This window comes from Hyla sarda, chromosome 1, assembly GCF_029499605.1.
Source record: "Hyla sarda isolate aHylSar1 chromosome 1, aHylSar1.hap1, whole genome shotgun sequence".
In the NCBI taxonomy this organism is placed as follows: Eukaryota; Metazoa; Chordata; class Amphibia; order Anura; family Hylidae; genus Hyla; species Hyla sarda.
In genome coordinates this window covers 259,620,491-259,646,050 of record NC_079189.1, presented here as the reverse complement: position 1 = coordinate 259,646,050, position 25,560 = coordinate 259,620,491, and the positions used below count along the sequence as shown (strand labels likewise).

Genomic DNA, 25,560 nt, shown 5'->3' with positions numbered 1-25,560 from the left:
TGGCCGTTGACAGCTTCACGCCCTTTATACTGTGCATTTAAGCATCAATAAATCCTTTTCGGAATCGGAGAGGAAGGCGGCAACAGAGCAAAATGTCAATAGCACCTTGGATTGCCAGCCAGTCTCCCATGCCCGTACTTGCCGGGCAGCAGTCTGCGATCTGACAAGAACAAGCACATTAAGCTTAGGATAGCCGTAGACGGCTTCACACCCTGTATACTGTGGATTTAAGCATCAATAAATCCTTTTCGGAATCGGAGCGGAAGGCGGCTACAGAGCAAAATGTCAACAACACCTGGGATTCCCAGCCAGTCTCCCATGCTGGTACTTACCGGGCCCTAAGCTGGGTAGCAGTCTGCGATCTGACGAGAGCAGGCGCGTTCAGCTTAGGATGACCGTTGAAAGCTTCACTCCCTTTATACTGTGCATTTAAGCATCAATAAATCCTTTTCCGAATCGGAGTGGAAAGCGGCAACAGATTAAAATGTCAACTGCACCCCGGATTCCCAGCCAGTCTCCCATGCTGGTACTTACCAGGCCCTAAGCTGGGTAGCAGTCTGCGATCTGACGAGAGCAGGCGCGTTCAGCTTAGGATGGCCGTTGACAGCTTCACACTTTGTATACTGTGCATTTAAGCATCAATAAATCCTTTTCGGAATCGGAAACGGAACCGGAACGGAAGGCGGCAACAGAGCAAAATGTCAACGGCAGCCGGGATTCCCAGCCAGTGTCCCATGCCAGTACTTACCGGGCCCTAAGCTGGGTAGCAGTCTGCGATCTGATGAGAGCAGGCGCGTTCAGCTTAGGATGGCCATTGACAGCTTCATTCTTTTTATACTGTGCATTTAAGCATCAATAAATCCTTTTCGGAATCGGAACAGAAGGCGGCAACAGAGCAAAATGTCAACTGCACCCGGGATTCCCAGCCAGTCTCCCATGCTGGTACTTACCAGGCCCGAAGCTGGGTAGCAGTCTGCGATCTGACGAGAACAGGCGCATTCAGCTTAGGATGGCCGTAGACATCTTCACACCCTGTATACTGTGGATTTAAGCATCAATAAATCCTTTTCGGAATCGGAGCGGAAGGCGGCAACAGAGCAAAATGTCAACGACACTAGGGATTCCCAGCCAGTCTCCCATGCTGGTACTTACCAGGCCCTAAGCTGGGTAGCAGTCTGCGATCTGACGAGAGCAGGCGCGTTCAGCTTAGGATGGCCGTTGACAGCTTCTCGCCCTTTATACTGTGCATTTAAGCATCAATAAATCCTTTTCGGAATCGGAACGGAAGGCGGCAACAGAGCAAAATGTCAACGGCAGCCGGGATTCCCAGCCAGTGTCCCATGCCGGTACTTACCGGGCCCTAAGATCTGTACCAGTCTGCGATCTGACGAGAGCAGGCGCGTTAAGCTTAGGATGGCCGTCGACAGCTTCACACCTTGTAGACTGTGGATTTAAGCATCAATAAATTATTTTCGGAATCGGAGCGGAAGGCAGCAATAGAGCAAAATGTCAACAGCACCCGGGATTCCCAGCCAGTCTCCCATGCCAGTACTTACCGGGCCCTAAGCTGGGTAGCAGTCTGCGATCTGACGAGAGCAGGCGCATTCAGCTTAGGATGGCCATTGACAGCTTCATGCTTTTTATACTGTGCATTTAAGCTTCAATAAATCCTTTTCGGAATCGGAACGGAAGGCGGCAACAGAGCAAAATGTCAACTGCACCCGAGATTCCCAGCCAGTCTCCCATGCCGATACTTACTGGGCCCTAAGCTGCGTAGCAGTCTGCGATCTGACGAGAATAGGCGCATTCACCTTAGGATAGCTGTAGACGGCTTCACACCCTGTATACTGTGGATTTAAGCTTCAATAAATCCTTTTCGAAATCGGAGCAAAATGTCTACAGAGCTACATGTCAACAACACCTGAGACTCCCAGCTAGTCTCCCATGCTGGTACTTACCGGGCCCTAAGCTGGGTAGCAGTCTGCGATCTGACGAGAGCAGGTGCGTTCAGCTTAGGATGGCCGTTGACAGCTTCACGCCCTTTATACTGTGCATTTAAGCATCAATAAATCCTTTTCGGATTTGGAACGGAAGGCGGCAACAGAGCAAAATGTCAACGGCATCCGGTATTCCCAGCCAGTGTCCCATGCCGGTACTTACCGGGCCCTAAGATCTGTACCAGTCTGCGATCTGACGAGAGCAGGCGCGTTAAGCTTAGGATGGCCGTCGACAGCTTCACACCTTGTATACTGTGGATTTAAGCATCAATAAATTATTTTCGGAATCGGAGCGGAAGGCAGCAATAGAGCAAAAAGTCAACGGCACCCGGGATTCCCAGCCAGTCTCCCATGCCGGTACTTACCGGGCCCTAAGATCTGTACCAGTCTGCGATCTGACGAGAGCAGGCGCGTTCAGCTTAGGATTGCCATTGACATCTTCACACCTTGTATACTATGGATTTAAGCATCAATAAATATTTTTTTTAATCGGAGAGGAAGGCGGCAACAGAGCAAAATGTCAATAGCACCTTGGATTGCCAGCCAGTCTCCCATGCCCGTACTTGCCGGGCAGCAGTCTGCGATCTGACAAGAACAGGCGCATTCAGTTTAGGAGAGCCGTAGACGGCTTCACACCCTGTATACTGTGATTTTAAACATCAATAAATCCTTTTCGGAATTGGAGCAAAATGTCTACAGAGCTACAGAGCAAAATGTCAACAACACCTGAGATTCCCAGCCAGTCTCCCATGCTGGTACTTACTGGGCCCTAAGCTGCGTAGCAGTCTGCGATCTGACGAGAGCAGGCGCGTTCATCTTAGGATGGCCGTTGACATCTTCACGCCTTGTATACTGTGGATTTAAGCATCAATAAATATTTTTTTTAATCGGAGAGGAAGGCGGCAACAGAGCAAAATGTCAATAGCACCTTGGATTGCCAGCCAGTCTCCCATGCCCGTACTTGCCGGGCAGCAGTCTGCGATCTGACAAGAACAGGCGCATTCAGCTTAGGATAGCCGTAGACGGCTTCACACCCTTTATACTGTGGATTTAAGCATCAATAAATCCTTTTCGGAATCGGAGCGGAAGGCGGCTACAGAGCAAAATGTCAACAACACCTGGGATTCCCAGCCAGTCTCCCATGCTGGTACTTACCGGGCCCTAAGCTGGGTAGCAGTCTGCGATCTGACGAGAGCAGGCGCGTTCAGCTTAGGATGGCCGTTGAAAGCTTCACTCCCTTTATACTGTGCATTTAAGCATCAATAAATCCTTTTCCGAATCGGAGTGGAAAGCGGCAACAGATTAAAATGTCAACTGCACCCGGGATTCCCAGCCAGTCTCCCATGCTGGTACTTACCAGGCCCTAAGCTGGGTAGCAGTCTGCGATCTGACGAGAGCAGGCGCGTTCAGCTTAGGATGGCCGTTGACAGCTTCACACTTTGTATACTGTGCATTTAAGCATCAATAAATCCTTTTCGGAATCGGAAACGGAACCGGAACGGAAGGCGGCAACAGAGCAAAATGTCAACGGCAGCCGGGATTCCCAGCCAGTGTCCCATGCCAGTACTTACCGGGCCCTAAGCTGGGTAGCAGTCTGCGATCTGATGAGAGCAGGCGCGTTCAGCTTAGGATGGCCATTGACAGCTTCATTCTTTTTATACTGTGCATTTAAGCATCAATAAATCCTTTTCGGAATCGGAACAGAAGGCGGCAACAGAGCAAAATGTCAACTGCACCCGGGATTCCCAGCCAGTCTCCCATGCTGGTACTTACCAGGCCCGAAGCTGGGTAGCAGTCTGCGATCTGACGATAACAGGCGCATTCAGCTTAGGATGGCCGTAGACATCTTCACACCCTGTATACTGTGGATTTAAGCATCAATAAATCCTTTTCGGAATCGGAGCGGAAGGCGGCAACAGAGCAAAATGTCAACGACACTAGGGATTCCCAGCCAGTCTCCCATGCTGGTACTTACCAGGCCCTAAGCTGGGTAGCAGTCTGCGATCTGACGAGAGCAGGCGCGTTCAGCTTAGGATGGCCGTTGACAGCTTCTCGCCCTTTATACTGTGCATTTAAGCATCAATAAATCCTTTTCGGAATCGGAACGGAAGGCGGCAACAGAGCAAAATGTCAACGGCAGCCGGGATTCCCAGCCAGTGTCCCATGCCGGTACTTACCGGGCCCTAAGATCTGTACCAGTCTGCGATCTGACGAGAGCAGGCGCGTTAAGCTTAGGATGGCCGTCGACAGCTTCACACCTTGTAGACTGTGGATTTAAGCATCAATAAATTATTTTCGGAATCGGAGCGGAAGGCAGCAATAGAGCAAAATGTCAACAGCACCCGGGATTCCCAGCCAGTCTCCCATGCCAGTACTTACCGGGCCCTAAGCTGGGTAGCAGTCTGCGATCTGACGAGAGCAGGCGCATTCAGCTTAGGATGGCCATTGACAGCTTCATGCTTTTTATACTGTGCATTTAAGCTTCAATAAATCCTTTTCGGAATCGGAACGGAAGGCGGCAACAGAGCAAAATGTCAACTGCACCCGAGATTCCCAGCCAGTCTCCCATGCCGATACTTACTGGGCCCTAAGCTGCGTAGCAGTCTGCGATCTGACGAGAATAGGCGCATTCACCTTAGGATAGCTGTAGACGGCTTCACACCCTGTATACTGTGGATTTAAGCTTCAATAAATCCTTTTCGAAATCGGAGCAAAATGTCTACAGAGCTACATGTCAACAACACCTGAGACTCCCAGCTAGTCTCCCATGCTGGTACTTACCGGGCCCTAAGCTGGGTAGCAGTCTGCGATCTGACGAGAGCAGGCGCGTTAAGCTTAGGATGGCTGTCGACAGCTTCACACCTTGTATACTGTGGATTTAAGCATCAATAAATTATTTTCGGAATCGGAGCGGAAGGCAGCAATAGAGCAAAATGTCAACGGCACCCGGGATTCCCAGCCAGTCTCCCATGCCAGTACTTACCGGGTCCTAAGCTGGGTAGCAGTCTGCGATCTGACAAGAGAAGGCGCGTTTAGCTTAGGATGGCCATTGACAGCTTCATGCTTTTTATACTGTGCATTTAAGCATCAATAAATCCTTTTCGGAATCGGAGAGGAAGGCGGCAACAGAGCAAAATGTCAATAGCACCTTGGATTGCCAGCCAGTCTCCCATGCCCGTACTTGCCGGGCAGCAGTCTGCGATCTGACAAGAACAAGCACATTAAGCTTAGGATAGCCGTAGACGGCTTCACACCCTGTATACTGTGGATTTAAGCATCAATAAATCCTTTTCGGAATCGGAGCGGAAGGCGGCTACAGAGCAAAATGTCAACAACACCTGATATTCCCAGCCAGTCTCCCATGCTGGTACTTACCGGGCCCTAAGCTGGGTAGCAGTCTGCGATCTGACGAGAGCAGGCGCGTTCAGCTTAGGATGGCCGTTGACGGCTTCACGACCTTTATACTGTGCATTTAAGCATCAATAAATCCTTTTCCGAATCTGAGCGGAAGGCGACAACAGATTAAAATGTCAACTGCACCCGGGATTCCCAGCCAGTCTCCCATACTGGTACTTACCAGGCCCTAAGCTGGGTATCAGTCTGCGATCTGACGAGAGCAGGCGCGTTCAGCTTAGGATGGCCGTTGACATCTTTACGCGTTGTATATTGTGGATTTAAGGATCAATAAATATTTTTATTAATCGGAGAGGAAGGCGGCAACAGAGCAAAATGTCAATGGCACCTTGGATTGCCAGCCACTCTCCCATGCCGGTATCTGCCGGGCAGCGGTCTGCGATCTGATGAGAGCAGGCACGTTCAGGCTTAGGATGGCCGTTGACAGCTTCACACCCTGTATATTGTGGATTAAAGCATCAATAAATCATTTTCCGAATCGGAGCGGAAGGCGGCAACAGATTAAAATGTCAATTGCACCCGGGATTCCCAGCCAGTCTCCCATGCTGGTACTTACCAGGCCCTAAGCTGGGTAGCAGTCTGCGATCTGATGAGAGCAGGCGCATTCAGCTTAGGATGGCGGTTGACAGCTTCACACTTTGTATACTGTGGATTTAAGAATCAATAAATAATTTTCGGAATCGAAACAGAGACAGAGCAAATTGTCAACTGCACACGGGATTCCCAGCCAGTCTCCCATGCTGGTACTTACCAGGCCCGAAGCTGGGTAGCAGTCTGCAATCTGACGAGAACAGGCGCATTCAGCTTAGGATGGCCGTAGACATCTTCACACCCTGTATACTGTGGATTTAAGCATCAATAAATCCTTTTCGGAATCGGAGCGGAAGGCGGCAACAGAGCAAAATGTCAACGACACTTGGGATTCCCAGCCAGTCTCCCATGCTGATACTTACCAGGCCCTAAGCTGGGTAGCAGTCTGCGATCTGACGAGAGCAGGCGTGTTCAGCTTAGGATGGCCGTTGACAGCTTCTCGCCCTTTATACTGTGCATTTAAGCATCAATAAATCCTTTTCGGAATCGGAACGGAAGGCGGCAACAGAGCAAAATGTCAACGGCAGCCGGGATTCCCAGCCAGTGTCCCATGCCGGTACTTACCGGCCCCTAAGATCTGTACCAGTCTGCGATCTGACGAGAGCAGGCGCGTTAAGCTTAGGATGGCCGTCGACAGCTTCACACCTTGTATACTGTGGATTTAAGCATCAATAAATTATTTTCGGAATCGGAGCGGAAGGCAGCAATAGAGCAAAATGTCAACAGCACCCGGGATTCCCAGCCAGTCTCCCATGCCAGTACTTACCGGGCCCTAAGCTGCGTAGAAGTCTGCGATCTGACGAGAGCAGGCGCGTTCAGCTTAGGATGGCCGTTGACATCTTCACGCCTTGTATACTGTGGATTTAAGCATCAATAAATATTTTTTTTAATCGGAGAGGAAGGCGGCAACAGAGCAAAATTTCAATAGCACCTTGGATTGCCAGCCAGTCTCCCATGCCCGTACTTGCCGGGCAGCAGTCTGCGATCTGACAAGAACAGGCGCATTCAGCTTAGGATAGCCGTAGACGGCTTCACACCCTGTATACTGTGGATATAAGCATCAATAAATCCTTTTCGGAATCGGAGCAAAATGTCTACAGAGCTACAGAGCAAAATGTCAACAACACCTGATATTCCCAGCCAGTCTCCCATGCTGGTACTTACCGGGCCCTAAGCTGGGCAGCAGTCTGCGCTCTGACGAGAGCAGGCGCGTTCAGCTTAGGATGGCCGTTGACAGCTTCACGCCCTTTATACTGTGCATTTAAGCATCAATAAATCCTTTTCGGAATCGGAGAGGAAGGCGGCAACAGAGCAAAATGTCAATAGCACCTTGGATTGCCAGCCAGTCTCCCATGCCCGTACTTGCAGGGCAGAAGTCTGCGATTTCACAAGAACAGGCACATTCAGCTTAGCATAGCCGTAGACGGCTTCACACCCTGTCTACTGTGGATTTAAGCATCAATAAATCCTTTTCGGAATCGGAGCGGAAGGCGGCTACAGAGCAAAATGTCAACAACACCTGGGATTCCCAGCCAGTCTCCCATGCTGGTACTTACCGGGCCCTAAGCTGGGTAGCAGTCTGCGATCTGACGAGAGCAGGCGCGTTCAGCTTAGGATGGCCGTTGACGGCTTCACGACCTTTATACTGTGCATTTAAGCATCAATAAATCCTTTTCCGAATCTGAGCGGAAGGCGACAACAGATTAAAATGTCAACTGCACCCGGGATTCCCAGCCAGTCTCCCATGCTGGTACTTACCAGGCCCTAAGCTGGGTATCAGTCTGCGCTCTGACGACAGCAGGCGCGTTCAGCTTAGGATGGCCATTGACAGTTTCACACTTTGTATACTGTGCATTTAAGCATCAATAAATCCTTTTCGGAATCGGAACGGAACAGAAGGCGGCAACAGAGCAAAATGTCAACGATAGCCGGGATTCCCAGCCAGTCTCCCATGCCGGTACTTACCGGTCCCTAAGATCTGTACCAGTCTGCGATCTGACGAGAGCAGGCGCGTTAAGCTTAGGATGGCCGTCGACAGCTTCACACCTTGTATACTGTGGATTTAAGCATCAATAAATTATGTTCGGAATCGGAGCGGAAGGCAGCAATAGAGCAAAATGTCAATGGCAACCGGGATTCCCAGCCAGTCTCCCATGCCAGTACTTACCGGGCCCTAAGCTGGGTAGCAGTCTGTGATCTGACGAGAGCAGGCGCGTTCAGCTTAGGATGGCCATTGACAGCTTCATGATTTTTATACTGTGCATTTAAGCATCAATAAATCCTTTTCGGAATCGGAACGGAAGGCGGCAACAGAGCAAAATGTCAACTGCACCCGGGATTCCCAGCCAGTCTCCCATGCCGGTACTTACTGGGCCCTAAGCTGGGTAGCAGTCTGCGATCTGACGAGAGCAGGCGCGTTCAGCTTAGGATGGCCGTTGACATCTTTACGCGTTGTATATTGTGGATTTAAGCATCAATAAATATTTTTATTAATCGGAGAGGAAGGCGGCAACAGAGCAAAATGTCAATGGCACCTTGGATTGCCAGCCAGTCTCCCATGCCGGTATCTGCCGGGCAGCAGTCTGCGATCTGAGGAGAGCAGGCATGTTCAGGCTTAGGATGGCCGTTGACCGCTTCACACCCTGTATATTGTGGATTTAAGCATCAATAAATCCTTTTCCGAATCGGAGCGGAAGGCGGCAACAGATTAAAATGTCAACTGCACCTGGGATTCCCAGCCAGTCTCCCATGCTGGTACTTACCAGGCCCTAAGCTGGGTAGCAGTCTGCAATCTGACGTGAGCAGGCGCGTTCAGCTTAGGATGGCCGTTGACAGCTTCACACTTTGTATCCTGTGGATTTAAGCATCAATAAATAATTTTCGGAATCGGAACAGAAACAGAGCAAAATGTCAACTGCACCCGGGATTCCCAGCCAGTCTCGAATGCTGGTACTTACCAGGCCCGAAGCTGGGTAGCAGTCTGCGATCTGACGAGAACAGGCTTATTCAGCTTAGGATGGCCGTAGACATCTTCATACCCTGTATACTGTGGATTTAAGCATCAATAAATCCTTTTCGGAATCGGAATGGAAGGCGGCAACAGAGCAAAATGTCAACGGCATCCGGTATTCCCAGCCAGTGTCCCATGCCGGTACTTACCGGGCCCTAAGATCTGTACCAGTCTGCGATCTGACGAGAGCAGGCGCGTTAAGCTTAGGATGGCCGTCGACAGCTTCACACCTTGTATACTGTGGATTTAAGCATCAATAAATTATTTTCGGAATCGGAGCGGAAGGCAGCAATAGAGCAAAAAGTCAACGGCACCCGGGATTCCCAGCCAGTCTCCCATGCCGGTACTTACCGGGCCCTAAGATCTGTACCAGTCTGCGATCTGACGAGAGCAGGCGCGTTCAGCTTAGGATTGCCATTGACATCTTCACACCTTGTATACTATGGATTTAAGCATCAATAAATAATTTTTTTAATCGGAGAGGAAGGCGGCAACAGAGCAAAATGTCAATAGCACCTTGGATTGCCAGCCAGTCTCCCATGCCCGTACTTGCCGGGCAGCAGTCTGCGATCTGACAAGAACAGGCGCATTCAGCTTAGGATAGCCGTAGACGGCTTCACACCCTGTATACTGTGGATACTGTGGATACTGTGGATTTAAGCATCAATAAATCCTTTTCGGAATCGGAGCAAAGTGTCTACAGAGCTACAGAGCAAAATGTCAACAACACCTGATATTCCCAGCCAGTCTCCCACGCTGGTACTTACCGGGCCCTAAGCTGGGTAGCAGTCTGCGATCTGACCAGAGCAAGCGCGTTCAGCTTAGGATGGCCGTTGACAGCTTCTTGCCCTTTATACTGTGCATTTAAGCATCAATAAATCCTTTTCGGAATCAGAGAGGAAGGCGGCAACATAGCAAAATGTCAATAGCACCTTGGATTGCCAGCCAGTCTCCCATGCCCGTACTTGCCGGGCAGCAGTCTGTGATCTGACAAGAACAGGCACATTCAGCTTAGAATAGCCGTAGACGGCTTCACACCCTGTATACTAAGGATTTAAGCATCAATAAATCCTTTTCGGAATCGGAGCGGAAGGCGGCAACAGATTAAAAAGTCAACTGCAACCGGGATTCCCAGCCAGTCTCCCATGCTGGTACTTACCAGGCCCTAAGCTGGGTATCAGTCTGCGATCTGACGACAGCAGGCGCGTTCAGCTTAGGATGGCCGTTGACAGCTTCACACTTTGTATACTGTGCATTTAAGCATCAATAAATCCTTTTCGGAATCGGAACGGAACAGAAGGCGGCAACAGAGCAAAATGTCAACTGCACCCGGGATTCCCAGCCAGTCTCCCATGCCGGTACTTACTGGGCCCTAAGCTGGATAGCAGTCTGCGATCTGACGAGAGCAGGCGCGTTCAGCTTAGGATGGCCGTTGACATCTTTACGCGTTGTATATTGTGGATTTAAGCATCAATAAATATTTTTATTAATCGGAGAGGAAGGCGGCAACAGAGCAAAATGTCAATGGCACCTTGGATTGCCAGCCACTCTCCCATGCCGGTATCTGCCGGGCAGCGGTCTGCGATCTGATGAGAGCAGGCACGTTCAGGCTTAGGATGGCCGTTGACAGCTTCACACCCTGTATATTGTGGATTAAAGCATCAATAAATCATTTTCCGAATCGGAGCGGAAGGCGGCAACAGATTAAAATGTCAATTTCACCCGGGATTCCCAGCCAGTCTCCCATGCTGGTACTTACCAGGCCCTAAGCTGGGTAGCAGTCTGCGATCTGATGAGAGCAGGCGCATTCAGCTTAGGATGGCGGTTGACAGCTTCACACTTTGTATACTGTGGATTTAAGAATCAATAAATAATTTTCGGAATCGGAACAGAGGCAGAGCAAATTGTCAACTGCACACGGGATTCCCAGCCAGTCTCCCATGCTGGTACTTACCAGGCCCGAAGCTGGGTAGCAGTCTGCGATCTGACGAGAACAGGCGCATTCAGCTTAGGATGGCCGTAGACATCTTCACACCCTGTATACTGTGGATTTAAGCATCAATAAATCCTTTTCGGAATCAGAGCGGAAGGCGGCAACAGAGCAAAATGTCAACGACACTTGGGATTCCCAGCCAGTCTCCCATGCTGGTACTTACCAGGCCCTAAGCTGGGTAGCAGTCTGCGATCTGACAAGAGCAGGCGCGTTCAGCTTAGGATGGCCGTTGACAGCTTCTCGCCCTTTATACTGTGCATTTAAGCATCAATAAATAATTTTCGGAATCGGAGCAGAAACAGAGCAAAATGTCAACTGCACCAGGTATTCCCAGCCAGTCTCCCATGCTGGTACTTACCAGGCCCGAAGCTGGGTAGCAGTCTGCGATCTTACAAAAGCAGGCGCGTTCAGCTTAGGATGGCCGTTGACAGCTTCTCGCCCTTTATACTGTGCATTTAAGCATCAATAAATCCTTTTCGGAATCGGAACGGAAGGCGGCAACAGAGCAAAATGTCAACGGCAGCCAGGATTCCCAGCCAGTGTCCCATGCCGGTACTTACCGGGCCCTAAGATCTGTACCAGTCTGCGATCTGACGAGAGCAGGCGCGTTCAGCTTAGGATGGCCATTGACAGCTTCATGCTTTTTATACTGTGCATTTAAGCATCAATAAATCCTTTTCGGAATCGGAACGGAAGGCGGCAACAGAGCAAAATGTCAACTGCACCCGGGATTCCCAGCCAGTCTCCCATGCCGGTACTTACTGGGCCCTAAGCTGCGATCTGACGAGAGCAGGCGCGTTCAGCTTAGGATGGCCATTGACATCTTCACACCTTGTATACTGTGGATTTAAGCATCAATAAATATTTTTTTTAATCGGAGAGGAAGGCGGCAACAGAGCAAAATGTCAATAGCACCTTGGATTGCCAGCCAGTCTCCCATGCCCGTACTTGCCGGGCATCAGTCTGCGATCTGACAAGAACAGGCACATTCAGCTTAGGATAGCCGTAGACGGCTTCACACCCTGTATACTGTGGATACTGTGGATTTAAGCATCAATAAATCCTTTTCGGAATCGGAGCAAAGTGTCTACAGAGCTACAGAGCAAAATGTCAACAACACCTGATATTCCCAGCCAGTCTCCCATGCTGGTACTTACCGGGCCCTAAGCTGGGTAGCAGTCTGCGATCTGACCAGAGCAGGCGCGTTCAGCTTAGGATGGCCGTTGACAGCGTCTTGCCCTTTATACTGTGCATTTAAGCATCAATAAATCCTTTTCGGAATCAGAGAGGAAGGCGGCAACATAGCAAAATGTCAATAGCACCTTGGATTGCCAGCCAGTCTCCCATGCCCGTACTTGCCGGGCAGCAGTCTGCGATCTGACAAGAACATGCGCATTCAGTTTAGGAGAGCCGTAGACGGCTTCACACCCTGTATACTGTGGATTTAAGCATCAATAAATCCTTTTCGGAATCGGAGCAAAATGTCTACAGAGCTACAGAGCAAAATGTCAACAACACCTGAGATTCCCAGCCAGTCTCCCATGCTTGTATTTACCAGGCCCTAAGCTGGGTAGCAGTCTGCGATCTGACGAGAGCAGGCGCGTTCAGCATAGGATGGCCGTTGACAGCTTCACGCCCTTTATACTGTGCATTTAAGCATCAATAAATCCTTTTCGGAATCGGAGAGGAAGGCGGCAACAGAGCAAAATGTCAATAGCACCTTGGATTGCCAGCCAGTCTCCCATGTCTGTACTTGCCGGGCAGCAGTCTGCGATCTGACAAGAACAGGCACATTCAGCTTAGGATAGCCATAGACGACTTCACACCCTGTACACTGTGGATTTAAGCATCAATAAATCCTTTTCGGAATCGGAGCAGAAGGCGGCTACAGAGCAAAATGTCAACAACACCTGGGATTCCCAGCCAGTCTCCCATGCTGGTACTTACCGGGCCCCAAACTGGGAAGCAGTCTGCGATCTGACTAGAGCAGGCGCGTTCAGCTTAGGATGGCCATTGACAGCTACACGCCCTTTATACTGTGCATTTAAGCATCAATAAATCCTTTTCCGAATCGGAGCGGAAGGCGGCAACAGATTAAAATGTCAACTGCACCCGGGATTCCCAGCCAGTCTCCCATGCTGATACTTACGAGGCCCTAAGCTGGGTATCAGTCTGCAATCTGACGAGAGCAGGCGCGTTCAGCTTAGGATGGCCGTTGACAGTTTCTTGCACTTTATACTGTGCATTTAAGCATCAATAAATCCTTTTCGGAATCGGAATGGAAGGCGGCAAAAGAGCAAAATGTCAACGGCAGCCGGGATTCCCAGCCAGTGTCCCATGCCGGTACTTACCAGGCCCTAAGATCTGTACCAGTCTGCGATCTGACGAGAGCAGGCGCGTTAAGCTTAGGATGGCCGTCGACAGCTTCACACCTTGTATACTGAGGATTTAAGCATCAATAAATTATTTTCGGAATCGGAGCGGAAGGCAGCAATAGAGCAAAATGTCAATGGCAACCAGGATTCCCAGCCAGTGTCCCATGTCAATACTTACCGGGCCCTAAGCTGGGTAGCAGTCTGCGATCTGACGAGAGCAGGCACGTTCAGCTTAGGATGGCCATTGACAGCTTCATGATTTTTATACTGTGGATTTAAGCATCAATAAATCCTTTTCGGAATCGGAACGGAAGGCGGCAACAGAGCAAAATGTCAACTGCACCCGGGATTCCCAGCCAGTCTCCCATGCCGGTTCTTACTGGGCCCTGGGCTGGGTGGCGGTCTGCGAGCTGACGAGAGCAGGCGCGTTCAGCTTAGGATGGCCGTTCACATGTTCACGCCTTGTATATTGTGGATTTAAGCATCAATAAATATTTTTATTAATCGGAGAGGAAGGCGGCAACATAGCAAAATGTCAATGGCACCTTGGATTGCCAGCCATTCTCCCATGCCGGTATCTGCCGGGCAGCAGTCTGCGATCTTAGGAAAGCAGACACGTTCAGCTTAGGATGGCCGTTGACAGCTTCACACCCTGTATATTGTGGATTTAAGCATTAATAAATCCTTTTCCGAATCGGAGCGGAAGGCGGCAACAGATTAAAATGTCAACTGCACCCGGGATTCCAGCCAGTCTCCCATGCTGGTATTTACCAGGCCCTAAGCTGGGTAGCAGTCTGCGATCTGACGAGAGCAGGCGCGTTCAGCTTAGGATGGCCGTTGACAGCTTCACACTTTGTATACTGTGCATTTAAGCATCAATAAATAATTTTCGGAATCGGAGCAGAAACAGAGCAAAATGTCAACTGCACCCGGTATTCCCAGCCAGTCTCCCATGCTGGTACTTACCAGGCCCGAAGCTGGGTAGCAGTCTGCGATCTTACAAGAGCAGGCGCGTTCAGCTTAGGATGGCCGTTGACAGCTTCATGCTTTTTATACTGTGCATTTAAGCATCAATAAATCCTTTTCGGAACGGAAGGCGGCAACAGAGCAAAATGTCAACTGCACCCGGGATTCCCAGCCAGTCTCCCATGCCGGTACTTACTGGGCCCTAAGCTGCGTAGCAGTCTGCGATCTGACGAGAGCAGGCGCGTTCAGCTTAGGATGGCCATTGACATCTTCACACCTTGTATACTGTGGATTTAAGCATCAATAAATATTTTTTTTAATCGGAGAGGAAGGCGGCAACAGAGCAAAATGTCAATAGCACCTTGGATTGCCAGCCAGTCTCCCATGCCTGTACTTGCCGGGCAGCAGTCTGCGATCTGACAAGAACAGGCACATTCAGCTTAGGATAGTCGTAGACGGCTTCACACCCTGTATACTGTGGATACTGTGAATACTGTGGATACTGTGGATACTGTGGATACTGTGGATTTAAGCATCAATAAATCCTTTTCGGAATCGGAGCAAAGTGTCTACAGAGCAACAGAGCAAAATGTCAACAACACCTGATATTCCCAGCCAGTCTCCCATGCTGGTACTTACCGGGCCCTAAGCTGGGTAGCAGTCTGCGATCTGACCAGAGCAGGCGCGTTCAGCTTAGGATGGCCGTTGACAGCGTCTTGCCCTTTATACTGTGCATTTAAGCATCAATAAATCCTTTTCGGAATCAGAGAGGAAGGCGGCAACATAGCAAAATGTCAATAGCACCTTGGATTGCCAGCCAGTCTCCCATGCCCGTACTTGCCGGGCAGCAGTCTGTGATCTGACAAGAACAGGCACATTCAGCTTAGAATAGCCGTAGACGGCTTCACACCCTGTATACTAAGGATTTAAGCATCAATAAATCCTTTTCGGAATCGGAGCGGAAGGCGGCTACAGAGCAAAATGTCAACAACACCTGGGATTCCCAGCCAATCTCCCATGCTGGTACTTACCGGGCCCTAAGCTGGGTAGCAGTCTGCGATCTGACGAGAGCAGGCGCGTTCAGTTTAGGATGGCCGCTGACTGCTTCATGCCCTTTATACTGTGCATTTAAGCATCAATAAATCCTTTTCGGAATCGGAACGGAACAGAAGGCGGCACCAGAGCAAAATGTCAACTGCACCCGGGATTCCCAGCCAGTCTCCCATGCCGGTACTTACTGGGCCCTAAGCTGGATAGCAGTCTGCGATCTGACGAGAGCAGGCGCGTTCAGCTTAGGATGGCCGTTGACATCTTTACGCGTTGTATATTGTGGATTTAAGCATCAATAAATATTTTTATTAATCGGAGAGGAAGGCGGCAACAGAGCAAAATGTCAATGGCACCTTGGATTGCAAGCCACTCTCCCATGCCGGTATCTGCCGGGCAGCGGTCTGCGATCTGATGAGAGCAGGCACGTTCAGGCTTAGGATGGCCGTTGACAGCTTCACACCCTGTATATTGTGGATTAAAGCATCAATAAATCATTTTCCGAATCGGAGCGGAAGGCGGCAACAGATTAAAATGACAATTGCACCCGGGATTCCCAGCCAGTCTCCCATGCTGGTACTTACCAGTTCCTAAGCTGGGTAGCAGTCTGCGATCTGATGAGAGCAGGCACATTCAGCTTAGGATGGCGGTTGACAGCTTCGCACTTTGTATACTGTGGATTTAAGAATCAATAAATAATTTTCGGAATCGGAACAGAGACAGAGCAAATTGTCAACTGCACACGGGATTCCCAGCCAGTCTCCCATGCTGGTACTTACCAGGCCCGAAGCTGGGTAGCAGTCTGCGATCTGACGAGAACAGGCGCATTCAGCTTAGGATGGCCGTAGACATCTTCACACCCTGTATACTGTGGATTTAAGCATCAATAAATCCTTTTCGGAATCGGAGCGGAAGGCGGCAACAGAGCAAAATGTCAACGACACTTGGGATTCCCAGCCAGTCTCCCATGCTGGTACTTACCAGGCCCTAAGCTGGGTAGCAGTCTGCGATCTGACGAGAGCAGGCGCTTTCAGCTTAGGATGGCCGTTGACAGCTTCTTGCCCTTTATACTGTGCATTTAAGCATCAATAAATCCTTTTCGGAATCGGAACGGAAGGCGGCAACAGAGCAAAATGTCAACGGCAGCCGGGATTCCCAGCCAGTGTCCCATGCCGGTACTTACCGGGCCCTAAGATCTGTACCAGTCTGCGATCTGACGAGAGCAGGCGCGTTAAGCTTAGGATGGCCGTCGACAGCTTCACACCTTGTATACTGTGGATTTAAGCATCAATAAATTATTTTCGGAATCGGAGCGGAAGGCAGCAATAGAGCAAAATGTCAACAGCACCCGGGATTCCCAGCCAGTCTCCCATGCCAGTACTTACCGGGCCCTAAGCTGCGTAGAAGTCTGCGATCTGACAAGAGCAGGCGCGTTCAGCTTAGGATGGCCGCTGACATCTTCACGCCTTGTATACTGTGGATTTAAGCATCAATAAATATTTTTTTTAATCGGAGAGGAAGGCGGCAACAGAGCAAAATTTCAATAGCACCTTGGATTGCCAGCCAGTCTCCCATGCCCGTACTTGCCGGGCAGCAGTCTGCGATCTGACAAGAACAGGCGCATTCAGCTTAGGATAGCCGTAGACGGCTTCACACCCTGTATACTGTGGATTTAAGCATCAATAAATCGTTTTCGGAATCGGAGCAAAATGTCTACAGAGCTACAGAGCAAAATGTCAACAACACCTGATATTCCCAGCCAGTCTCCCATGCTGGTACTTACCGGGCCCTAAGCTGGGTAGCAGTCTGCGCTCTGACGAGAGCAGGCGCGTTCAGCTTAGGATGGCCGTTGACAGCTTCACGCCCTTTATACTGTGCATTTAAGCATCAATAAATCCTTTTCGGAATCGGAGAGGAAGGCGGCAACAGAGCAAAATGTCAATAACACCTTGGATTGCCAGCCAGTCTCCCATGCCCGTACTTGCAGGGCAGAAGTCTGCGATCTCACAAGAACAGGCACATTCAGCTTAGCATAGCCGTAGACGGCTTCACACCCTGTCTACTGTGGATTTAAGCATCACTAAATCCTTTTCGGAATCGGAGCGGAAGGCGGCTACAGAGCAAAATGTCAACAACACCTGGGATTCCCAGCCAGTCTCCCATGCTGGTACTTACCGGGCCCTAAGCTAGGTAGCAGTCTGCGATCTGACGAGAGCAGGCGCGTTCAGCTTAGGATGGCCGTTGACGGCTTCACGACCTTTATACTGTGCATTTAAGCATCAATAAATCCTTTTCCGAATCTGAGCGGAAGGCGACAACAGATTAAAATGTCAACTGCACCCGGGATTCCCAGCCAGTCTCCCATGCTGGTACTTACCAGGCCCTAAGCTGGGTATCAGTCTGCGATCTGACGACAGCAGGCGCGTTCAGCTTAGGATGGCCGTTGACAGCTTCACACTTTGTATACTGTGCATTTAAGCATCAATAAATCCTTTTCGGAATCGGAACGGAACAGAAGGCGGCAACAGAGCAAAATGTCAACGATAGCCGGGATTCCCAGCCAGTCTCCCATGCCGGTACTTACCGGTCCCTAAGATCTGTACCAGTCTGCGATCTGACGAGAGCAGGCGCGTTAAGCTTAGGATGGCCATTGACAGCTTCATGATTTTTATACTGTGCATTTAAGCATCAATAAATCCTTTTCGGAATCGGAACGGAAGGCGGCAACAGAGCAAAATGTCAACTGCACCCGGGATTCCCAGCCAGTCTCCCATGCCGGTACTTACTGGGCCCTAAGCTGGGTAGCAGTCTGTGATCTGACAAGAGCAGGCGCGTTAAGCTTAGGATGGCCATTGACAGCTTCATGATTTTTATACTGTGCATTTAAGCATCAATAAATCCTTTTCGGAATCGGAACGGAAGGCGGCAACAGAGCAAAATGTCAACTGCACCTGGGATTCCCAGCCAGTCTCCCATGCCGGTTCTTACTGGGCCCTAGGCTGGGTGGCGGTCTGCGAGCTGACGAGAGCAGGCGCGTTCAGCTTAGGATGGCCGTTCACATGTTCACGCCTTGTATATTGTGGATTTAAGCATCAATAAATATTTTTATTAATCGGAGAGGAAGGCGGCAACATAGCAAAATGTCAATGGCACCTTGGATTGCCAGCCAGTCTCCCATGCCGGTATCTGCTAGGCAGCAGTCTGCGATCTGAGGAAAGCAGACACGTTCAGCTTAGGATGGTTGTTGACAGCTTCACACCCTGTATATTGTGGATTTAAGCATCAATAAATCAATTTTCCGAATCGGAGCGGAAGGCGGCAACAGATTAAAATGTCAACTGCACCCGGGATTCCAGCCAGTCTCCCATGCTGGTACTTACCAGGCCCTAAGCTGGGTAGCAGTCTGCGATCTGACGAGAGCAGGCGCGTTCAGCTTAGGATGGCCGTTGACAGCTTCACACTTTGTATACTGTGCATTTAAGCATCAATAAATAATTTTCGGAATCGGAGCAGAAACAGAGCAAAATGTCAACTGCACCCGGTATTCCCAGCCAGTCTCCCATGCTGGTACTTACCAGGCCCGAAGCTGGGTAGCAGTCTGCGATCTTACAAGAGCAGGCGCGTTCAGCTTAGGATGGCCGTTGACAGCTTCTCGCCCTTTATACTGTGCATTTAAGCATCAATAAATCCTTTTCGGAATCGGAACGGAAGGCGGCAACAGAGCAAAATGTCAACGGCAGCCAGGATTCCCAGCCAGTGTCCCATGCCGGTACTTACCGGGCCCTAAGATCTGTACCAGTCTGCGATCTGACGAGAGCAGGCGCGTTCAGCTTAGGATGGCCATTGACAGCTTCATGCTTTTTATACTGTGCATTTAAGCATCAATAAATCCTTTTCGGAATCGGAACGGAAGGCGGCAACAGAGCAAAATGTCAACTGCACCCGGGATTCCCAGCCAGTCTCCCATGCCGGTACTTACTGGGCCCTAAGCTGCGTAGCAGTCAGCGATCTGACGAGAGCAGGCGCGTTCAGCTTAGGATGGCCATTGACATCTTCACACCTTGTATACTGTGGATTTAAGCATCAATAAATATTTTTTTTAATCGGAGAGGAAGGCGGCAACAGAGCAAAATGTCAATAGCACCTTGGATTGCCAGCCAGTCTCCCATGCCCGTACTTGCCGGGCAGCAGTCTGCGATCTGACAAGAACAGGCACATTCAGCTTAGGATAGCCGTAGACGGCTTCACACCCTGTATACTGTGGATACTGTGGATTTAAGCATCAATAAATCCTTTTCGGAATCGGAGCAAAGTGTCTACAGAGCTACAGAGCAAAATGTCAACAACACCTGATATTCCCAGCCAGTCTCCCATGCTTGTACTTACCGGGCCCTAAGCTGGGTAGCAGTCTGCGATCTGACCAGAGCAGGCGCGTTCAGCTTAGGATGGCCGTTGACAGCTTCTTGCCCTTTATACTGTGCATTTAAGCATCAATAAATCCTTTTCGGAATCAGAGAGGAAGGCGGCAACATAGCAAAATGTCAATAGCACCTTGGATTGCCAGCCAGTCTCCCATGCCCGTACTTGAAGGGCAGCAGTCTGTGATCTGACAAGAACAGGCACATTCAGCTTAGAATAGCCGTAGACGGCTTCACACCCTGTATACTAAGGATTTAAGCATCAATAAATCCTTTTCGGAATCGGAGCGGAAGGCGGCTACAGAGCAAAATGTCAACAACACCTGGGATTCCCAGCCAATCTCCCATGCTGGTACTTACCGGGCCCTAAGCTGGGTAGCAGTCTGCGATCTGACGAGAGCAGGCGCGTTCAGTTTAGGATGGCCGTTGACTGCTTCATGCCCTTTATACTGTGCATTTAAGCATCAATAAATCCTTTTCCGAATCGGAGCGGAAGGCGGCAACAGATTAAAAAGTCAACTGCAACCGGGATTCCCAGCCAGTCTCCCATGCTGGTACTTACCAGGCCCTAAGCTAGGTATCAGTCTGCGATCTGACGACAGCAGGCGCGTTCAGCTTAGGATGGCCGTTGACAGCTTCACACTTTGTATACTGTGCATTTAAGCATCAATAAATCCTTTTCGGAATCGGAACGGAACAGAAGGCGACAACAGAGCAAAATGTCAACTGCACCCGGGATTCCCAGCCAGTCTCCCATGCCGGTACTTACTGGGCCCTAAGCTGCGTAGCAGTCTGCGATCTGACGAGAGCAGGCGCGTTCAGCTTAGGATGGCCATTGACATCTTCACACCTTGTATACTGTGGATTTAAGCATCAATAAATATTTTTTTTAATCGGAGAGGAAGGCGGCAACAGAGCAAAATGTCAATAGCACCTTGGATTGCCAGCCAGTCTCCCATGCCTGTACTTGCCGGGCAGCAGTCTGCGATCTGACAAGAACAGGCACATTCAGCTTAGGATAGCCGTAGACGGCTTCACACCCTGTATACTGTGGATACTGTGGATACTGTGGATACTGTGGATACTGTGGATACTGTGGATACTGTGGATACTGTGGATACTGTGGATACTGTGGATTTAAGCATCAATAAATCCTTTTCGGAATCGGAGCAAAGTGTCTACAGAGCAACAGAGCAAAATGTCAACAACACCTGATATTCCCAGCCAGTCTCCCATGCTGGTACTTACCGGGCCCTAAGCTGGGTAGCAGTCTGCGATCTGACCAGAGCAGGCGCGTTCAGCTTAGGATGGCCGTTGACAGCGTCTTGCCCTTTATACTGTGCATTTAAGCATCAATAAATCCTTTTCGGAATCAGAGAGGAAGGCGGCAACATAGCAAAATGTCAATAGCACCTTGGATTGCCAGCCAGTCTCCCATGCCCGTACTTGCCGGGCAGCAGTCTGTGATCTGACAAGAACAGGCACATTCAGCTTAGAATAGCCGTAGACGGCTTCACACCCTGTATACTAAGGATTTAAGCATCAATAAATCCTTTTCGGAATCGGAGCGGAAGGCGGCTACAGAGCAAAATGTCAACAACACCTGGGATTCCCAGCCAATCTCCCATGCTGGTACTTACCGGGCCCTAAGCTGGGTAGCAGTCTGCGATCTGACGAGAGCAGGCGCGTTCAGTTTAGGATGGCCGCTGACTGCTTCATGCCCTTTATACTGTGCATTTAAGCATCAATAAATCCTTTTCCGAATCGGAGCGGAAGGCGGCAACAGATTAAAAAGTCAACTGCAACCGGGATTCCCAGCCAGTCTCCCATGCTGGTACTTACCAGGCCCTAAGCTGGGTATCAGTCTGCGCTCTGACAATAGCAGGCGCGTTCAGCTTAGGATGGCCGTTGACAGCTTCACACTTTGTATACTGTGCATTTAAGCATCAATAAATCCTTTTCGGAATCGGAACGGAACAGAAGGCGGCACCAGAGCAAAATGTCAACTGCACCCGGGATTCCCAGCCAGTCTCCCATGCCGGTACTTACTGGGCCCTAAGCTGGATAGCAGTCTGCGATCTGACGAGAGCAGGCGCGTTCAGCTTAGGATGGCCGTTGACATCTTTACGCGTTGTATATTGTGGATTTAAGCATCAATAAATATTTTTATTAATCGGAGAGGAAGGCGGCAACAGAGCAAAATGTCAATGGCACCTTGGATTGCCAGCCACTCTCCCATGCCGGTATCTGCCGGGCAGCGGTCTGCGATCTGATGAGAGCAGGCACGTTCAGGCTTAGGATGGCCGTTGACAGCTTCACACCCTGTATATTGTGGATTAAAGCATCAATAAATCATTTTCCGAATCGGAGCGGAAGGCGGCAACAGATTAAAATGTCAATTGCACCCGGGATTCCCAGCCAGTCTCCCATGCTGGTACTTACCAGTTCCTAAGCTGGGTAGCAGTCTGCGATCTGATGAGAGCAGGCGCATTCAGCTTAGGATGGCGGTTGACAGCTTCGCACTTTGTATACTGTGGATTTAAGAATCAATAAATAATTTTCGGAATCGGAACAGAGACAGAGCAAATTGTCAACTGCACACGGGATTCCCAGCCAGTCTCCCATGCTGGTACTTACCAGGCCCGAAGCTGGGTAGCAGTCTGCGATCTGACGAGAACAGGCGCATTCAGCTTAGGATGGCCGTAGACATCTTCACACCCTGTATACTGTGGATTTAAGCATCAATAAATCCTTTTCGGAATCGGAGCGGAAGGCGGCAACAGAGCAAAATGTCAACGACACTTGGGATTCCCAGCCAGTCTCCCATGCTGGTACTTACCAGGCCCTAAGCTGGGTAGCAGTCTGCGATCTGACGAGAGCAGGCGCTTTCAGCTTAGGATGGCCGTTGACAGCTTCTTGCCCTTTATACTGTGCATTTAAGCATCAATAAATCCTTTTCGGAATCGGAACCGGAACGGAAGGCGGCAACAGAGCAAAATGTCAACGGCAGCCGGGATTCCCAGCCAGTGTCCCATGCCGGTACTTACCGGGCCCTAAGATCTGTACCAGTCTGCGATCTGACGAGAGCAGGCGCGTTAAGCTTAGGATGGCCGTCGACAGCTTCACACCTTGTATACTGTGGATTTAAGCATCAATAAATTATTTTCGGAATCGGAGCGGAAGGCAGCAATAGAGCAAAATGTCAACAGCACCCGGGATTCCCAGCCAGTCTCCCATGCCAGTACTTACCGGGCCCTAAGCTACGTAGAAGTCTGCGATCTGACGAGAGCAGGCGCGTTCAGCTTAGGATGGCCGCTGACATCTTCACGCCTTGTATACTGTGGATTTAAGCATCAATAAATATTTTTTTTAATCGGAGAGGAAGGCGGCAACAGAGCAAAATTTCAATAGCACCTTGGATTGCCAGCCAGTCTCCCATGCCCGTACTTGCCGGGCAGCAGTCTTCGATCTGACAAGAACAGGCGCATTCAGCTTAGGATAGCCGTAGACGGCTTCACACCCTGTATACTGTGGATTTAAGCATCAATAAATCGTTTTCGGAATCGGAGCAAAATGTCTACAGAGCTACAGAGCAAAATGTCAACAACACCTGATATTCCCAGCCAGTCTCCCATGCTGGTACTTACCGGGCCCTAAGCTGGGTAGCAGTCTGCGCTCTGACGAGAGCAGGCGCGTTCAGCTTAGGATGGCCGTTGACAGCTTCACGCCCTTTATACTGTGCATTTAAGCATCAATAAATCCTTTTCGGAATCGGAGAGGAAGGCGGCAACAGAGCAAAATGTCAATAACACCTTGGATTGCCAGCCAGTCTCCCATGCCCGTACTTGCAGGGCAGAAGTCTGCTATCTCACAAGAACAGGCACATTCAGCTTAGCATAGCCGTAGACGGCTTCACACCCTGTCTACTGTGGATTTAAGCATCATTAATCCTTTTCGGAATCGGAGCGGAAGGCGGCTACAGAGCAAAATGTCAACAACACCTGGGATTCCCAGCCAGTCTCCCATGCTGGTACTTACCGGGCCCTAAGCTGGGTAGCAGTCTGCGATCTGACGAGAGCAGGCGCGTTCAGCTTAGGATGGCCGTTGACGGCTTCACGACCTTTATACTGTGCATTTAAGCATCAATAAATCCTTTTCCGAATCTGAGCGGAAGGCGACAACAGATTAAAATGTCAACTGCACCCGGGATTCCCAGCCAGTCTCCCATGCTGGTACTTACCAGGCCCTAAGCTGGGTATCAGTCTGCGATCTGACGACAGCAGGCGCGTTCAGCTTAGGATGGCCGTTGACAGCTTCACACTTTGTATACTGTGCATTTAAGCATCAATAAATCCTTTTCGGAATCGGAACGGAACAGAAGGCGGCAACAGAGCAAAATGTCAACGATAGCCGGGATTCCCAGCCAGTCTCCCATGCCGGTACTTACCGGTCCCTAAGATCTGTACCAGTCTGCGATCTGACGAGAGCAGGCGCGTTAAGCTTAGGATGGCCATTGACAGCTTCATGATTTTTATACTGTGCATTTAAGCATCAATAAATCCTTTTCGGAATCGGAACGGAAGGCGGCAACAGAGCAAAATGTCAACTGCACCCGGGATTCCCAGCCAGTCTCCCATGCCGGTACTTACTGGGCCCTAAGCTGGGTAGCAGTCTGTGATCTGACAAGAGCAGGCGCGTTAAGCTTAGGATGGCCATTGACAGCTTCATGATTTTTATACTGTGCATTTAAGCATCAATAAATCCTTTTCGGAATCGGAACGGAGGGCGGCAACAGAGCAAAATGTCAACTGCACCTGGGATTCCCAGCCAGTCTCCCATGCCGGTTCTTACTGGGCCCTAGGCTGGGTGGCGGTCTGCGAGCTGACGAGAGCAGGCGCGTTCAGCTTAGGATGGCCGTTCACATGTTCACGCCTTGTATATTGTGGATTTAAGCATCAATAAATATTTTTATTAATCGGAGAGGAAGGCGGCAACATAGCAAAATGTCAATGGCACCTTGGATTGCCAGCCAGTCTCCCATGCCGGTATCTGCCGGGCAGCAGTCTGCGATCTGAGGAAAGCAGACACGTTCAGCTTAGGATGGTTGTTGACAGCTTCACACCCTGTATATTGTGGATTTAAGCATCAATAAATCAATTTTCCGAATCGGAGCGGAAGGCGGCAACAGATTAAAATGTCAACTGCACCCGGGATTCCAGCCAGTCTCCCATGCTGGTACTTACCAGGCCCTAAGCTGGGTAGCAGTCTGCGATCTGACGAGAGCAGGCGCGTTCAGCTTAGGATGGCCGTTGACAGCTTCACACTTTGTATACTGTGCATTTAAGCATCAATAAATAATTTTCGGAATCGGAGCAGAAACAGAGCAAAATGTCAACTGCACCCGGTATTCCCAGCCAGTCTCCCATGCTGGTACTTACCAGGCCCGAAGCTGGGTAGCAGTCTGCGATCTTACAAGAGCAGGCGCGTTCAGCTTAGGATGGCCGTTGACAGCTTCTCGCCCTTTATACTGTGCATTTAAGCATCAATAAATCCTTTTCGGAATCGGAACGGAAGGCGGCAACAGAGCAAAATGTCAACGGCAGCCAGGATTCCCAGCCAGTGTCCCATGCCGGTACTTACCGGGCCCTAAGATCTGTACCAGTCTGCGATCTGACGAGAGCAGGCGCGTTCAGCTTAGGATGGCCATTGACAGCTTCATGCTTTTTATACTGTGCATTTAAGCATCAAT

At 50.1% G+C, this 25,560-nt stretch overlaps 16 pseudogenes; all 16 read right to left on the bottom strand.

The window, feature by feature from the left end:
* Positions 1-1,103: 1,103 nt before the first annotated feature.
* On the bottom strand, positions 1,104-1,223 carry LOC130352833 (5S ribosomal RNA; annotated as a pseudogene).
* A 284-nt stretch (positions 1,224-1,507) lies between these two features.
* On the bottom strand, positions 1,508-1,627 carry LOC130317544 (5S ribosomal RNA; annotated as a pseudogene).
* A 282-nt stretch (positions 1,628-1,909) lies between these two features.
* Positions 1,910-2,029, bottom strand: LOC130328357 (5S ribosomal RNA; annotated as a pseudogene).
* Positions 2,030-3,103: 1,074 nt separating this feature from the next.
* On the bottom strand, positions 3,104-3,223 carry LOC130352127 (5S ribosomal RNA; annotated as a pseudogene).
* Positions 3,224-3,305: 82 nt separating this feature from the next.
* LOC130351051 (5S ribosomal RNA) lies at positions 3,306-3,425 on the bottom strand (annotated as a pseudogene).
* A 498-nt stretch (positions 3,426-3,923) lies between these two features.
* LOC130352832 (5S ribosomal RNA) lies at positions 3,924-4,043 on the bottom strand (annotated as a pseudogene).
* Positions 4,044-4,327: 284 nt separating this feature from the next.
* Positions 4,328-4,447, bottom strand: LOC130317533 (5S ribosomal RNA; annotated as a pseudogene).
* Positions 4,448-5,323: 876 nt separating this feature from the next.
* On the bottom strand, positions 5,324-5,443 carry LOC130326196 (5S ribosomal RNA; annotated as a pseudogene).
* A 1,276-nt stretch (positions 5,444-6,719) lies between these two features.
* LOC130317677 (5S ribosomal RNA) lies at positions 6,720-6,839 on the bottom strand (annotated as a pseudogene).
* A 670-nt stretch (positions 6,840-7,509) lies between these two features.
* LOC130320282 (5S ribosomal RNA) lies at positions 7,510-7,629 on the bottom strand (annotated as a pseudogene).
* An 8,696-nt stretch (positions 7,630-16,325) lies between these two features.
* Positions 16,326-16,445, bottom strand: LOC130335927 (5S ribosomal RNA; annotated as a pseudogene).
* A 682-nt stretch (positions 16,446-17,127) lies between these two features.
* On the bottom strand, positions 17,128-17,247 carry LOC130352099 (5S ribosomal RNA; annotated as a pseudogene).
* Positions 17,248-17,519: 272 nt separating this feature from the next.
* On the bottom strand, positions 17,520-17,639 carry LOC130352268 (5S ribosomal RNA; annotated as a pseudogene).
* Positions 17,640-22,601: 4,962 nt separating this feature from the next.
* On the bottom strand, positions 22,602-22,721 carry LOC130335915 (5S ribosomal RNA; annotated as a pseudogene).
* Positions 22,722-23,409: 688 nt separating this feature from the next.
* Positions 23,410-23,529, bottom strand: LOC130352098 (5S ribosomal RNA; annotated as a pseudogene).
* Positions 23,530-23,800: 271 nt separating this feature from the next.
* LOC130320271 (5S ribosomal RNA) lies at positions 23,801-23,920 on the bottom strand (annotated as a pseudogene).
* Between the last annotated feature and the right edge of the window lie 1,640 nt (positions 23,921-25,560).